At 42.6% G+C, this 12,175-nt stretch overlaps 12 non-coding genes across 12 annotated transcripts; all 12 read right to left on the bottom strand.

Moving 5' to 3' along the window:
* Window positions 1–936: 936 nt before the first annotated feature.
* On the bottom strand, window positions 937–1,009 carry trnav-cac (transfer RNA valine (anticodon CAC)). The gene has a single exon. It is a non-coding gene; the product is annotated as a tRNA-Val (tRNA).
* A 129-nt stretch (window positions 1,010–1,138) lies between these two features.
* Window positions 1,139–1,211, bottom strand: trnav-aac (transfer RNA valine (anticodon AAC)). Its single transcript has one exon. It is a non-coding gene; the product is annotated as a tRNA-Val (tRNA).
* A 1,233-nt stretch (window positions 1,212–2,444) lies between these two features.
* trnav-cac (transfer RNA valine (anticodon CAC)) lies at window positions 2,445–2,517 on the bottom strand. The gene has a single exon. It is a non-coding gene; the product is annotated as a tRNA-Val (tRNA).
* A 129-nt stretch (window positions 2,518–2,646) lies between these two features.
* On the bottom strand, window positions 2,647–2,719 carry trnav-aac (transfer RNA valine (anticodon AAC)). Its single transcript has one exon. It is a non-coding gene; the product is annotated as a tRNA-Val (tRNA).
* A 1,233-nt stretch (window positions 2,720–3,952) lies between these two features.
* trnav-cac (transfer RNA valine (anticodon CAC)) lies at window positions 3,953–4,025 on the bottom strand. Its single transcript has one exon. It is a non-coding gene; the product is annotated as a tRNA-Val (tRNA).
* Window positions 4,026–4,154: 129 nt separating this feature from the next.
* trnav-aac (transfer RNA valine (anticodon AAC)) lies at window positions 4,155–4,227 on the bottom strand. Its single transcript has one exon. It is a non-coding gene; the product is annotated as a tRNA-Val (tRNA).
* A 1,233-nt stretch (window positions 4,228–5,460) lies between these two features.
* On the bottom strand, window positions 5,461–5,533 carry trnav-cac (transfer RNA valine (anticodon CAC)). Its single transcript has one exon. It is a non-coding gene; the product is annotated as a tRNA-Val (tRNA).
* Window positions 5,534–5,662: 129 nt separating this feature from the next.
* On the bottom strand, window positions 5,663–5,735 carry trnav-aac (transfer RNA valine (anticodon AAC)). Its single transcript has one exon. It is a non-coding gene; the product is annotated as a tRNA-Val (tRNA).
* Window positions 5,736–6,633: 898 nt separating this feature from the next.
* Window positions 6,634–6,706, bottom strand: trnav-cac (transfer RNA valine (anticodon CAC)). The gene has a single exon. It is a non-coding gene; the product is annotated as a tRNA-Val (tRNA).
* A 126-nt stretch (window positions 6,707–6,832) lies between these two features.
* On the bottom strand, window positions 6,833–6,905 carry trnav-aac (transfer RNA valine (anticodon AAC)). The gene has a single exon. It is a non-coding gene; the product is annotated as a tRNA-Val (tRNA).
* A 1,225-nt stretch (window positions 6,906–8,130) lies between these two features.
* trnav-cac (transfer RNA valine (anticodon CAC)) lies at window positions 8,131–8,203 on the bottom strand. The gene has a single exon. It is a non-coding gene; the product is annotated as a tRNA-Val (tRNA).
* Window positions 8,204–8,332: 129 nt separating this feature from the next.
* On the bottom strand, window positions 8,333–8,405 carry trnav-aac (transfer RNA valine (anticodon AAC)). The gene has a single exon. It is a non-coding gene; the product is annotated as a tRNA-Val (tRNA).
* Window positions 8,406–12,175: the final 3,770 nt, after the last annotated feature.

Raw genomic sequence — 12,175 nt, 5'->3', positions numbered from 1 at the left:
CACTACGGAAACCGAATGATTAGAAAACTAAGGGTGTGACTGACTTTCGCGTGTGAGGCGAACGTGATAACCACTACACTACGGAAACCCAATGAGTGTAATACTAAAGGTGTGGCTGACTTTGGCTGGGTGGGACATTTATCGCTCTCATGAGAAGCCGGGAATTATTGTGTGCAGCCGGAACTTGGAAGAGGCTTGGTGGTTCCAAACTTCTTCTATTTAAGAGTGATGGAAGCCACTGTGTTCTTGGGTACCTTCAATGCTGCAGAAATGACCAATCATTTGAATTTACCACAGGTGGACTCCAATCAAGTTGAAGAAACATCTCAAGGATGATCAATGGAAACAGGATGGACCTGAGCTCAATTTCCAGCCTCATAGCAAAGGGTCTGAAAATGTATGTAAATAAGGTATTTTTAAAATATTTTTTTCATTAATAAAAACTATATGTTATCGCTTTGTCATTATGTGGTATTGTGTGTAGATAGATTTTATTTTATTTCATCCATTTTAGTATAAGGCTGTAACGTAACAAAATGTGGAAAAAAGTAAGGGGTCTGAAAACTTTCCGAATGCACTGTACCTATGCAGGCTAGCTTCTTTTCCTTTGCTAGCCAGCCAACTAAATCTATCACACAATCACATCAAGCAGCTGAAATGACAGAAAACGATCTACATTTTTGTTTGTTTTACCTTGGATTATATTGCCATTTCTTTGGATATATCCATTACAATGACCCTGATAAATGAATTTGCCTGGCTCAGAGAAGCTGTCAGTCTGGTCACATTCATACAGATCGCATGGTGGAGGTCCCCAAAAAAACGGCAACATTGATCCACAGGTCGGAGAGGTAGACAGCAAGGTTTAGACAAACCTCAACTGTTTCAAACCAAATGCTAGCCTCTGGGCATTGGGAAATATTGAATATTACAAAATGTTTCCGCCCGGTTTCGAACCGGGGACCTTTCGCGTGTGAGGCGAACGTGATAACCACTACACTACGGAAACCGAATGATTGGAAAACTAAGGGTGTGACTGACTTTCGCGTGTGAGGCGAACGTGATAACCAATACACTACTGAAACTAAAGTCTGAATAGCAAATACTGAGAAGTGCGAAGGACCAATTTGTTAAAATGTGTTTCCGCCCGGTCTCGAACCGGGGACCTTTCACGTGTTAGGCGAACGTGATAACCACTACACTACGGAAACCCAATGAGTGGAATACTAAGGGTGTGGCTGACTTTGGCTGGGTGGGACATTTATCGCTCTCAGAACCTAATGAAATCAGAAATTACTTAGTCAATTAATTAAACAATAAGGCTTGAGAAGCCGGGAATTATTGTGTGCAGCGGCTCTTGGAAGAGGCTTGGTGGTTCAAAACTTCTTCCATTTAAGAGTGATGGAAGCCACTGTGTTCTTGGGTACCTTCAATGCTGCAGAAATGACCAATCATTTGAATTTACCACAGGTGGACTCCAATCAAGTTGAAGAAACATCTCAAGGATGATCAATGGAAACAGGATGGACCTGAGCTCAATTTCCAGCCTCATAGCAAAGGGTCTGAAAACGTACGTAAATAAGGTATTTTTAAAATATTTAATGGGTATTATGGCTCTTTCTGTGGTACTCAATTTGGGATATTATGTGAGGTAGACATGAGAAGCCGGGAATTATCGTGTGCAGCCGGAACTTGGAAGAGGCTTGGTGGTTCCAAACTTCTTCTATTTAAGAGTGATGGAAGCCACTGTGTTCTTGGGTACCTTCAATGCTGCAGAAATGACCAATCATTTGAATTTACCACAGGTGGACTCCAATCAAGTTGAAGAAACATCTCAAGGATGATCAATGGAAACAGGATGGACCTGAGCTCAATTTCCAGCCTCATAGCAAAGGGTCTGAAAATGTATGTAAATAAGGTATTTTTAAAATATTTTTTTCATTAATAAAAACTATATGTTATCGCTTTGTCATTATGTGGTATTGTGTGTAGATAGATTTTATTTTATTTCATCCATTTTAGTATAAGGCTGTAACGTAACAAAATGTGGAAAAAAGTAAGGGGTCTGAAAACTTTCCGAATGCACTGTACCTATGCAGGCTAGCTTCTTTTCCTTTGCTAGCCAGCCAACTAAATCTATCACACAATCACATCAAGCAGCTGAAATGACAGAAAACGATCTACATTTTTGTTTGTTTTACCTTGGATTATATTGCCATTTCTTTGGATATATCCATTACAATGACCCTGATAAATGAATTTGCCTGGCTCAGAGAAGCTGTCAGTCTGGTCACATTCATACAGATCGCATGGTGGAGGTCCCCAAAAAAACGGCAACATTGATCCACAGGTCGGAGAGGTAGACAGCAAGGTTTAGACAAACCTCAACTGTTTCAAACCAAATGCTAGCCTCTGGGCATTGGGAAATATTGAATATTACAAAATGTTTCCGCCCGGTTTCGAACCGGGGACCTTTCGCGTGTGAAGCGAACGTGACAACCACTACACTACGGAAACCGAATGATTAGAAAACTAAGGGTGTGACTGACTTTCGCGTGTGAGGCGAACGTGATAACCAATACACTACTGAAACTAAAGTCTGAATAGCAAATACTGAGAAGTGCGAAGGACCAATTTGTTAAAATGTGTTTCCGCCCGGTCTCGATCCGGGGACCTTTCGCGTGTTAGGCGAACGTGATAACCACTACACTACGGAAACTCAATGAGTGTCATATTAAAGGTGTGGCTGACTTTGGCTGGGTGGGACATTTATCGCTCTCAGAACCTAATGAAATCAGAAATTACTTAGTCAATTAATTAAACAATAAGGCTTGAGAAGCCGGGAATTATTGTGTGCAGCGGCTCTTGGAAGAGGCTTGGTGGTTCAAAACTTCTTCCATTTAAGAGTGATGGAAGCCACTGTTTTCTTGGGTACCTTCAATGCTGCAGAAATGACCAATCATTTGAATTTACCACAGGTGGACTCCAATCAAGTTGAAGAAACATCTCAAGGATGATCAATGGAAACAGGATGGACCTGAGCTCAATTTCCAGCCTCATAGCAAAGGGTCTGAAAACGTACGTAAATAAGGTATTTTAAAAATATTTAATGGGTATTATGGCTCTTTCTGTGGTACTCAATTTGGGATATTATGTGAGGTAGACATGAGAAGCCGGGAATTATCGTGTGCAGCCGGAACTTGGAAGAGGCTTGGTGGTTCCAAACTTCTTCTATTTAAGAGTGATGGAAGCCACTGTGTTCTTGGGTACCTTCAATGCTGCAGAAATGACCAATCATTTGAATTTACCACAGGTGGACTCCAATCAAGTTGAAGAAACATCTCAAGGATGATCAATGGAAACAGGATGGACCTGAGCTCAATTTCCAGCCTCATAGCAAAGGGTCTGAAAATGTATGTAAATAAGGTATTTTTAAAATATTTTTTTCATTAATAAAAACTATATGTTATCGCTTTGTCATTATGTGGTATTGTGTGTAGATAGATTTTATTTTATTTCATCCATTTTAGTATAAGGCTGTAACGTAACAAAATGTGGAAAAAAGTAAGGGGTCTGAAAACTTTCCGAATGCACTGTACCTATGCAGGCTAGCTTCTTTTCCTTTGCTAGCCAGCCAACTAAATCTATCACACAATCACATCAAGCAGCTGAAATGACAGAAAACGATCTACATTTTTGTTTGTTTTACCTTGGATTATATTGCCATTTCTTTGGATATATCCATTACAATGACCCTGATAAATGAATTTGCCTGGCTCAGAGAAGCTGTCAGTCTGGTCACATTCATACAGATCGCATGGTGGAGGTCCCCCAAAAAACGGCAACATTGATCCACAGGTCGGAGAGGTAGACAGCAAGGTTTAGACAAACCTCAACTGTTTCAAACCAAATGCTAGCCTCTGGGCATTGGGAAATATTGAATATTACAAAATGTTTCCGCCCGGTTTCGAACCGGGGACCTTTCGCGTGTGAGGCGAACGTGATAACCACTACACTACGGAAACCGAATGATTAGAAAACTAAGGGTGTGACTGACTTTCGCGTGTGAGGCGAACGTGATAACCAATACACTACTGAAACTAAAGTCTGAATAGCAAATACTGAGAAGTGCGAAGGACCAATTTGTTAAAATGTGTTTCCGCCCGGTCTCGATCCGGGGACCTTTCGCGTGTTAGGCGAACGTGATAACCAATACACTACGGAAACTCAATGAGTGGAATACTAAGGGTGTGGCTGACTTTGGCTGGGTGGGACATTTATCGCTCTCAGAACCTAATGAAATCAGAAATTACTTAGTCAATTAATTAAACAATAAGGCTTGAGAAGCCGGGAATTATTGTGTGCAGCGGCTCTTGGAAGAGGCTTGGTGGTTCAAAACTTCTTCCATTTAAGAGTGATGGAAGCCACTGTGTTCTTGGGTACCTTCAATGCTGCAGAAATGACCAATCATTTGAATTTACCACAGGTGGACTCCAATCAAGTTGAAGAAACATCTCAAGGATGATCAATGGAAACAGGATGGACCTGAGCTCAATTTCCAGCCTCATAGCAAAGGGTCTGAAAACGTACGTAAATAAGGTATTTTTAAAATATTTAATGGGTATTATGGCTCTTTCTGTGGTACTCAATTTGGGATATTATGTGAGGTAGACATGAGAAGCCGGGAATTATCGTGTGCAGCCGGAACTTGGAAGAGGCTTGGTGGTTCCAAACTTCTTCTATTTAAGAGTGATGGAAGCCACTGTGTTCTTGGGTACCTTCAATGCTGCAGAAATGACCAATCATTTGAATTTACCACAGGTGGACTCCAATCAAGTTGAAGAAACATCTCAAGGATGATCAATGGAAACAGGATGGACCTGAGCTCAATTTCCAGCCTCATAGCAAAGGGTCTGAAAATGTATGTAAATAAGGTATTTTTAAAATATTTTTTTCATTAATAAAAACTATATGTTATCGCTTTGTCATTATGTGGTATTGTGTGTAGATAGATTTTATTTTATTTCATCCATTTTAGTATAAGGCTGTAACGTAACAAAATGTGGAAAAAAGTAAGGGGTCTGAAAACTTTCCGAATGCACTGTACCTATGCAGGCTAGCTTCTTTTCCTTTGCTAGCCAGCCAACTAAATCTATCACACAATCACATCAAGCAGCTGAAATGACAGAAAACGATCTACATTTTTGTTTGTTTTACCTTGGATTATATTGCCATTTCTTTGGATATATCCATTACAATGACCCTGATAAATGAATTTGCCTGGCTCAGAGAAGCTGTCAGTCTGGTCACATTCATACAGATCGCATGGTGGAGGTCCCCCAAAAAACGGCAACATTGATCCACAGGTCGGAGAGGTAGACAGCAAGGTTTAGACAAACCTCAACTGTTTCAAACCAAATGCTAGCCTCTGGGCATTGGGAAATATTGAATATTACAAAATGTTTCCGCCCGGTTTCGAACCGGGGACCTTTCGCGTGTGAGGCGAACGTGATAACCACTACACTACGGAAACCGAATGATTGGAAAAATAAGGGTGTGACTGACTTTCGCATGTGAGGCGAACGTGATAACCAATACACTACTGAAACTAAAGTCTGAATAGCAAATACTGAGAAGTGCGAAGGACCAATTTGTTAAAATGTGTTTCCGCCCGGTCTCGAACCGGGGACCTTTCGCGTGTTAGGTGAACGTGATAACCACTACACTACGGAAACCCAATGAGTGGAATACTAAGGGTGTGGCTGACTTTGGCTGGGTGGGACATTTATCGCTCTCAGAACCTAATGAAATCAGAAATTACTTAGTCAATTAATTAAACAATAAGGCTTGAGAAGCCGGGAATTATTGTGTGCAGCGGCTCTTGGAAGAGGCTTGGTGGTTCAAAACTTCTTCCATTTAAGAGTGATGGAAGCCACTGTGTTCTTGGGTACCTTCAATGCTGCAGAAATGACCAATCATTTGAATTTACCACAGGTGGACTCCAATCAAGTTGAAGAAACATCTCAAGGATGATCAATGGAAACAGGATGGACCTGAGCTCAATTTCCAGCCTCATAGCAAAGGGTCTGAAAATGTATGTAAATAAGGTATTTTTAAAATATTTTTTTCATTAATAAAAACTATATGTTATCGCGTTGTCATTATGTGGTATTGTGTGTAAATAGATTTTATTTTTTTTCATCCATTTTAGTATAAGGCTGTAACGTAACAAAATGTGGAAAAAAGTAAGGGGTCTGAAAACTTCCCGAATGCACTGTACCTATGCAGGCTAGCTTCTTTTCCTTTGCTAGCCAGCCAACTAAATCTACCACACAATCACATCAAGCAGCTGAAATGACAGAAAACGATCTACATTTTTGTTTGTTTTACCTTGGATTATATTGCCATTTCTTTGGATATATCCATTACAATGACCCTGATAAATGAATTTGCCTGGCTCAGAGAAGCTGTCAGTCTGGTCACATTCATACAGATCGCATGGTGGAGTTCCCCAAAAAAACGGCAACATTGATCCACATGTCGGAGAGGTAGACAGCAAGGTTTAGACAAACCTCAACTGTTTCAAACCAAATGCTAGCCTCTGGGCATTGGGAAATATTGAATATTACAAAATGTTTCCGCCCGGTTTCGAACCGGGGACCTTTCGCGTGTGAGGCGAACGTGATAACCACTACACTACGGAAACCGAATGATTGGGAAACGGGTGTGACTGACTTTCGCGTGTGAGGCGAACGTGATAACCAATACACTACTGAAACTAAAGTCTGAATAGCAAATACTGAGAAGTGCGAAGGACCAATTTGTTAAAATGTGTTTCCGCCCGGTCTCGAACCGGGGACCTTTCGCGTGTTAGGCGAACGTGATAACCACTACACTACGGAAACCCAATGAGTGTAATACTAAGGGTGTGGCTGACTTTGGCTGGGTGGGACATTTATCGCTCTCAGAACCTAATGAAATCAGAAATTACTTAGTCAATTAATTAAACAATAAGGCTTGAGATGCCGGGAATTATTGTGTGCAGCGGCTCTTGGAAGAGGCTTGGTGGTTCAAAACTTCTTCCATTTAAGAGTGATGGAAGCCACTGTGTTCTTGGTTACCTTCAATGCTGCAGAAATGACCAATCATTTGAATTTACCACAGGTGGACTCCAATCAAGTTGAAGAAACATCTCAAGGATGATCAATGGAAACAGGATGGACCTGAGCTCAATTTCCAGCCTCATAGCAAAGGGTCTGAAAACGTACGTGAATAAGGTATTTTTAAAATATTTAATGGGTATTATGGCTCTTTCTGTGGTACTCAATTTGGGATATTATGTGAGGTAGACATGAGAAGCCGGGAATTATCGTGTGCAGCCGGAACTTGGAAGAGGCTTGGTGGTTCCAAACTTCTTCCATTTAAGAGTGATGGAAGCCACTGTGTTCTTGGTTACCTTCAATGCTGCAGAAATGACCAATCATTTGAATTTACCACAGGTGGACTCCAATCAAGTTGAAGAAACATCTCAAGGATGATCAATGGAAACAGGATGGACCTGAGCTCAATTTCCAGCCTCATAGCAAAGGGTCTGAAAATGTATGTAAATAAGGTATTTTTAAAATATTTTTTTCATTAATAAAAACTTTATGTTGTCATTATGTGGTATTGTGTGTAGATAGATTTTATTTTATTTCATCCATTTTAGTATAAGGCTGTAACGTAACAAAATGTGGAAAAAAGTAAGGGGTCTGAAAACTTTCCGAATGCACTGTACCTATGCAGGCTAGCTTCTTTTCCTTTGCTAGCCAGCCAACTAAATCTATCACACAATCACATCAAGCAGCTGAAATGACAGAAAACGATCTACATTTTTGTTTGTTTTACCTTGGATTATATTGCCATTTCTTTGGATATATCCATTACAATGACCCTGATAAATGAATTTGCCTGGCTCAGAGAAGCTGTCAGTCTGGTCACATTCATACAGATCGCATGGTGGAGGTCCCCCAAAAAACGGCAACATTGATCCACAGGTCGGAGAGGTAGACAGCAAGGTTTAGACAAACCTCAACTGTTTCAAACCAAATGCTAGCCTCTGGGCATTGGGAAATATTGAATATTACAAAATGTTTCCGCCCGGTTTCGAACCGGGGACCTTTCGCGTGTGAGGCGAACGTGATAACCACTACACTACGGAAACCGAATGATTGGGAAACTAAGGGTGTGACTGACTTTCGCGTGTGAGGCGAACATGATAACCAATACACTACTGAAACTAAAGTCTGAATAGCAAATACTGAGAAGTGCGAAGGACCAATTTGTTAAATTGCGTTTCAGCCCGGTCTCGAACCGGGGACTTTTCGCGTGTTAGGCAAACGTGATAACCACTACACTACGGAAACCCAATGAGTGGAATACTAAGGGTGTGGCTGACTTTGGCTGGGTGGGACATTTATCGCTCTCAGAACCTAATGAAATCAGAAATTACTTAGTCAATTAATTAAACAATAAGGCTTGAGAAGCCGGGAATTATTGTGTGCAGCGGCTCTTGGAAGAGGCTTGGTGGTTCAAAACTTCTTGCATTTAAGAGTGATGGAAGCCACTGTGTTCTTGGGTACCTTCAATGCTGCAGAAATGACCAATCATTTGAATTTACCACAGGTGGACTCCAATCAAGTTGAAGAAACATCTCAAGGATGATCAATGGAAACAGGATGGACCTGAGCTCAATTTCCAGCCTCATAGCAAAGGGTCTGAAAACGTACGTAAATAAGGTATTTTTAAAATATTTAATGGGTATTATGGCTCTTTCTGTGGTACTCAATTTGGGATATTATGTGAGGTAGACATGAGAAGCCGGGAATTATCGTGTGCAGCCGGAACTTGGAAGAGGCTTGGTGGTTCCAAACTTCTTCCATTTAAGAGTGATGGAAGCCACTGTGTTCTTGGTTACCTTCAATGCTGCAGAAATGACCAATCATTTGAATTTACCACAGGTGGACTCCAATCAAGTTGAAGAAACATCTCAAGGATGATCAATGGAAACAGGATGGACCTGAGCTCAATTTCCAGCTTCATAGCAAAGGGTCTGAAAATGTATGTAAATAAGGTATTTTTAAAATATTTTTTTCATTAATAAAAACTATATGTTATCGCTTTGTCATTATGTGGTATTGTGTGTAGATAGATTTTATTTTATTTCATCCATTTTAGTATAAGGCTGTAACGTAACAAAATGTGGAAAAAAGTAAGGGGTCTGAAAACTTTCCGAATGCATTGTACCTATGCAGGCTAGCTTCTTTTCCTTTGCTAGCCAGCCAACTAAATCTATCACACAATCACATCAAGCAGCTGAAATGACAGAAAACGATCTACATTTTTGTTTTTTTTACCTTGGATTATATTGCCATTTCTTTGGATATATCCATTACAATGACCCTGATAAATGAATTTGCCTGGCTCAGAGAAGCTGTCAGTCTGGTCACATTCATACAGATCGCATGGTGGAGGTCCCCAAAAAAACGGCAACATTGATCCACAGGTCGGAGAGGTAGACAGCAAGGTTTAGACAAACCTCAACTGTTTCAAACCAAATGCTAGCCTCTGGGCTTTGGGAAATATTGAATATTACAAAATGTTTCCGCCCGGTTTCGAACCAGGGACCTTTCGCGTGTGAAGCGAACGTGATAAGCGAAGCGTGTGAAGCGAACGTGATAAGTTCCGGCGCCGACAGAGATGGCCGCCTCGCTTCGCATTCCTAGGAAACTATGCAGTTTTTTGTTTTTTTACGTGTTATTTCTTACATTAGTACCCCAGGTCATCTTAGGTTTCATTACATACAGTCGAGAAGAACTACTGAATATAAGATCAGCGTCAACTCACCATCAGTACGACCAAGAATATGTTTTTCGCGACGCGGATCCTGTGTTCTGCCTCACAAACAGGACAACGGAGTGGATCCTATGCAGCGACCCAAAAAAACGACTCCGAAAGAGAGGGAAACGAGGCGGTCTTCTGGTCAGACTCCGGAGACGGGCACACCGTGCACCACTCCCTAGCATTCTTCTTGCCAATGTCCAGTCTCTTGACAACAAGGTTGATGAAATCCGAGCAAGGGTAGCATTCCAGAGGGACATCAGAGACTGTAACGTCCTTTGCTTCACTGAAACATGGCTCACTGGAGAGACTCTATCCGAAGCGGTGCAGCCAACGGGTTTCTCCACTCATCGGGCTGACAGAAACAAACATCTTTCTGGTAAGAAGAGGGGCGGGGGCGTATGCCTCATGGCCAACGTGACATGGTGTGATGAAAGAAACATACAAGAACTCAAATCCTTCTGTTCACCTGATTTAGAATTCCTCACAATCAAATGTAGACCGCATTATCTACCAAGAGAATTCTCTTCGATTATAATCACAGCCGTATATATCCCCCACCAAGCAGACACATCGATGGCTCTGAACGAACTTTATTTAACTCTCTGCAAACTGGAAACAATTTATCCGGAGGCTGCATTCATTGTAGCTGGGGATTTTAACAAGGCTAATCTGAAAACAAGACTCCCTAAATTTTATCAGCATATCGATTGCGCAACCAGGGGTGGAAAGACCTTGGATCATTGTTACTCTAACTTCCGCTACGCATATAAGGCCCTGCCCCGCCCCTTTTCGGAAAAGCTGACCACGACTCCATTTTGTTGATCCCTGCCTACAGACAGAAACTAAAACAAGAGGCTCCCACGCTGAGGTCTGTCCAACGCTGGTCCGACCAAGCTGACTCCACACTCCAAGACTGCTTCCACGTGGACTGGGAGATGTTTCGTATTGCGTCAGATAACAACATTGACGAATACGCTGATTCGGTGTGCGAGTTCATTAGAACGTGCGTTGAAGATGTCGTTCCCATAGCAACGATTAAAACATTCCCTAACCAGAAACCGTGGATTGATGGCAGCATTCGTGTGAAACTGAAAGCGCGAACCACTGCTTTTAATCAGGGCAAGGTGTCTGGTAACATGACCGAATACAAACAGTGCAGCTATTCCCTCCGCAAGGCTATCAAACAAGCTAAGCGCCAGTACAGAGACAAAGTAGAATCTCAATTCAACGGCTCAGACACAAGAGGCATGTGGCAGGGTCTACAGTCAATCACGGACTACAGGAAGAAATCCAGCCCAGTCACGGACCAGGATGTCTTGCTCCCAGGCAGACTAAATAACTTTTTTGCCCGCTTTGAGGACAATACAGTGCCACTGACACGGCCTGCAACGAAAACATGCGGTCTCTCCTTCACTGCAGCCGAGGTGAGTAAGACATTTAAACGTGTTAACCCTCGCAAGGCTGCAGGCCCAGACGGCATCCCCAGCCGCGCCCTCAGAGCATGCGCAGACCAGCTGGCCGGTGTGTTTACGGACATATTCAATCAATCCCTATACCAGTCTGCTGTTCCCACATGCTTCAAGAGGGCCACCATTGTTCCTGTTCCCAAGAAAGCTAAGGTAACTGAGCTAAACGACTACCGCCCCGTAGCACTCACATCCGTCATCATGAAGTGCTTTGAGAGACTAGTCAAGGACCATATCACCTCCACCCTACCTGACACCCTAGACCCACTCCAATTTGCTTACCGCCCAAATAGGTCCACAGACGATGCAATCTCAACCACACTGCACACTGCCCTAACCCATCTGGACAAGAGGAATACCTATGTGAGAATGCTGTTCATCGACTACAGCTCGGCATTCAACACCATAGTACCCTCCAAGCTCGTCATCAAGCTCGAGACCCTGGGTCTCGACCCCGCCCTGTGCAACTGGGTACTGGACTTCCTGACGGGCCGCCCCCAGGTGGTGAGGGTAGGCAACAACATCTCCTCCCCGCTGATCCTCAACACTGGGGCCCCACAAGGGTGCGTTCTGAGCCCTCTCCTGTACTCCCTGTTCACCCACGACTGCGTGGCCACGCACGCCTCCAACTCAATCATCAAGTTTGCGGACGACACAACAGTGGTAGGCTTGATTACCAACAACGACGAGACGGCCTACAGGGAGGAGGTGAGGGCCCTCGGAGTGTGGTGTCAGGAAAATAACCTCACACTCAACGTCAACAAAACTAAGGAGATGATTGTGGACTTCAGGAAACAGCAGAGGGAACACCCCCCTATCCACATCGA

Source organism: Oncorhynchus clarkii, unplaced genomic scaffold, assembly GCF_045791955.1.
Source record: "Oncorhynchus clarkii lewisi isolate Uvic-CL-2024 unplaced genomic scaffold, UVic_Ocla_1.0 unplaced_contig_10107_pilon_pilon, whole genome shotgun sequence".
Classification (NCBI taxonomy): Eukaryota; Metazoa; Chordata; class Actinopteri; order Salmoniformes; family Salmonidae; genus Oncorhynchus; species Oncorhynchus clarkii.
The sequence above is the reverse complement of the archived record's forward strand: the minus strand, read 5'-3'. Positions and strand labels throughout refer to the sequence as shown.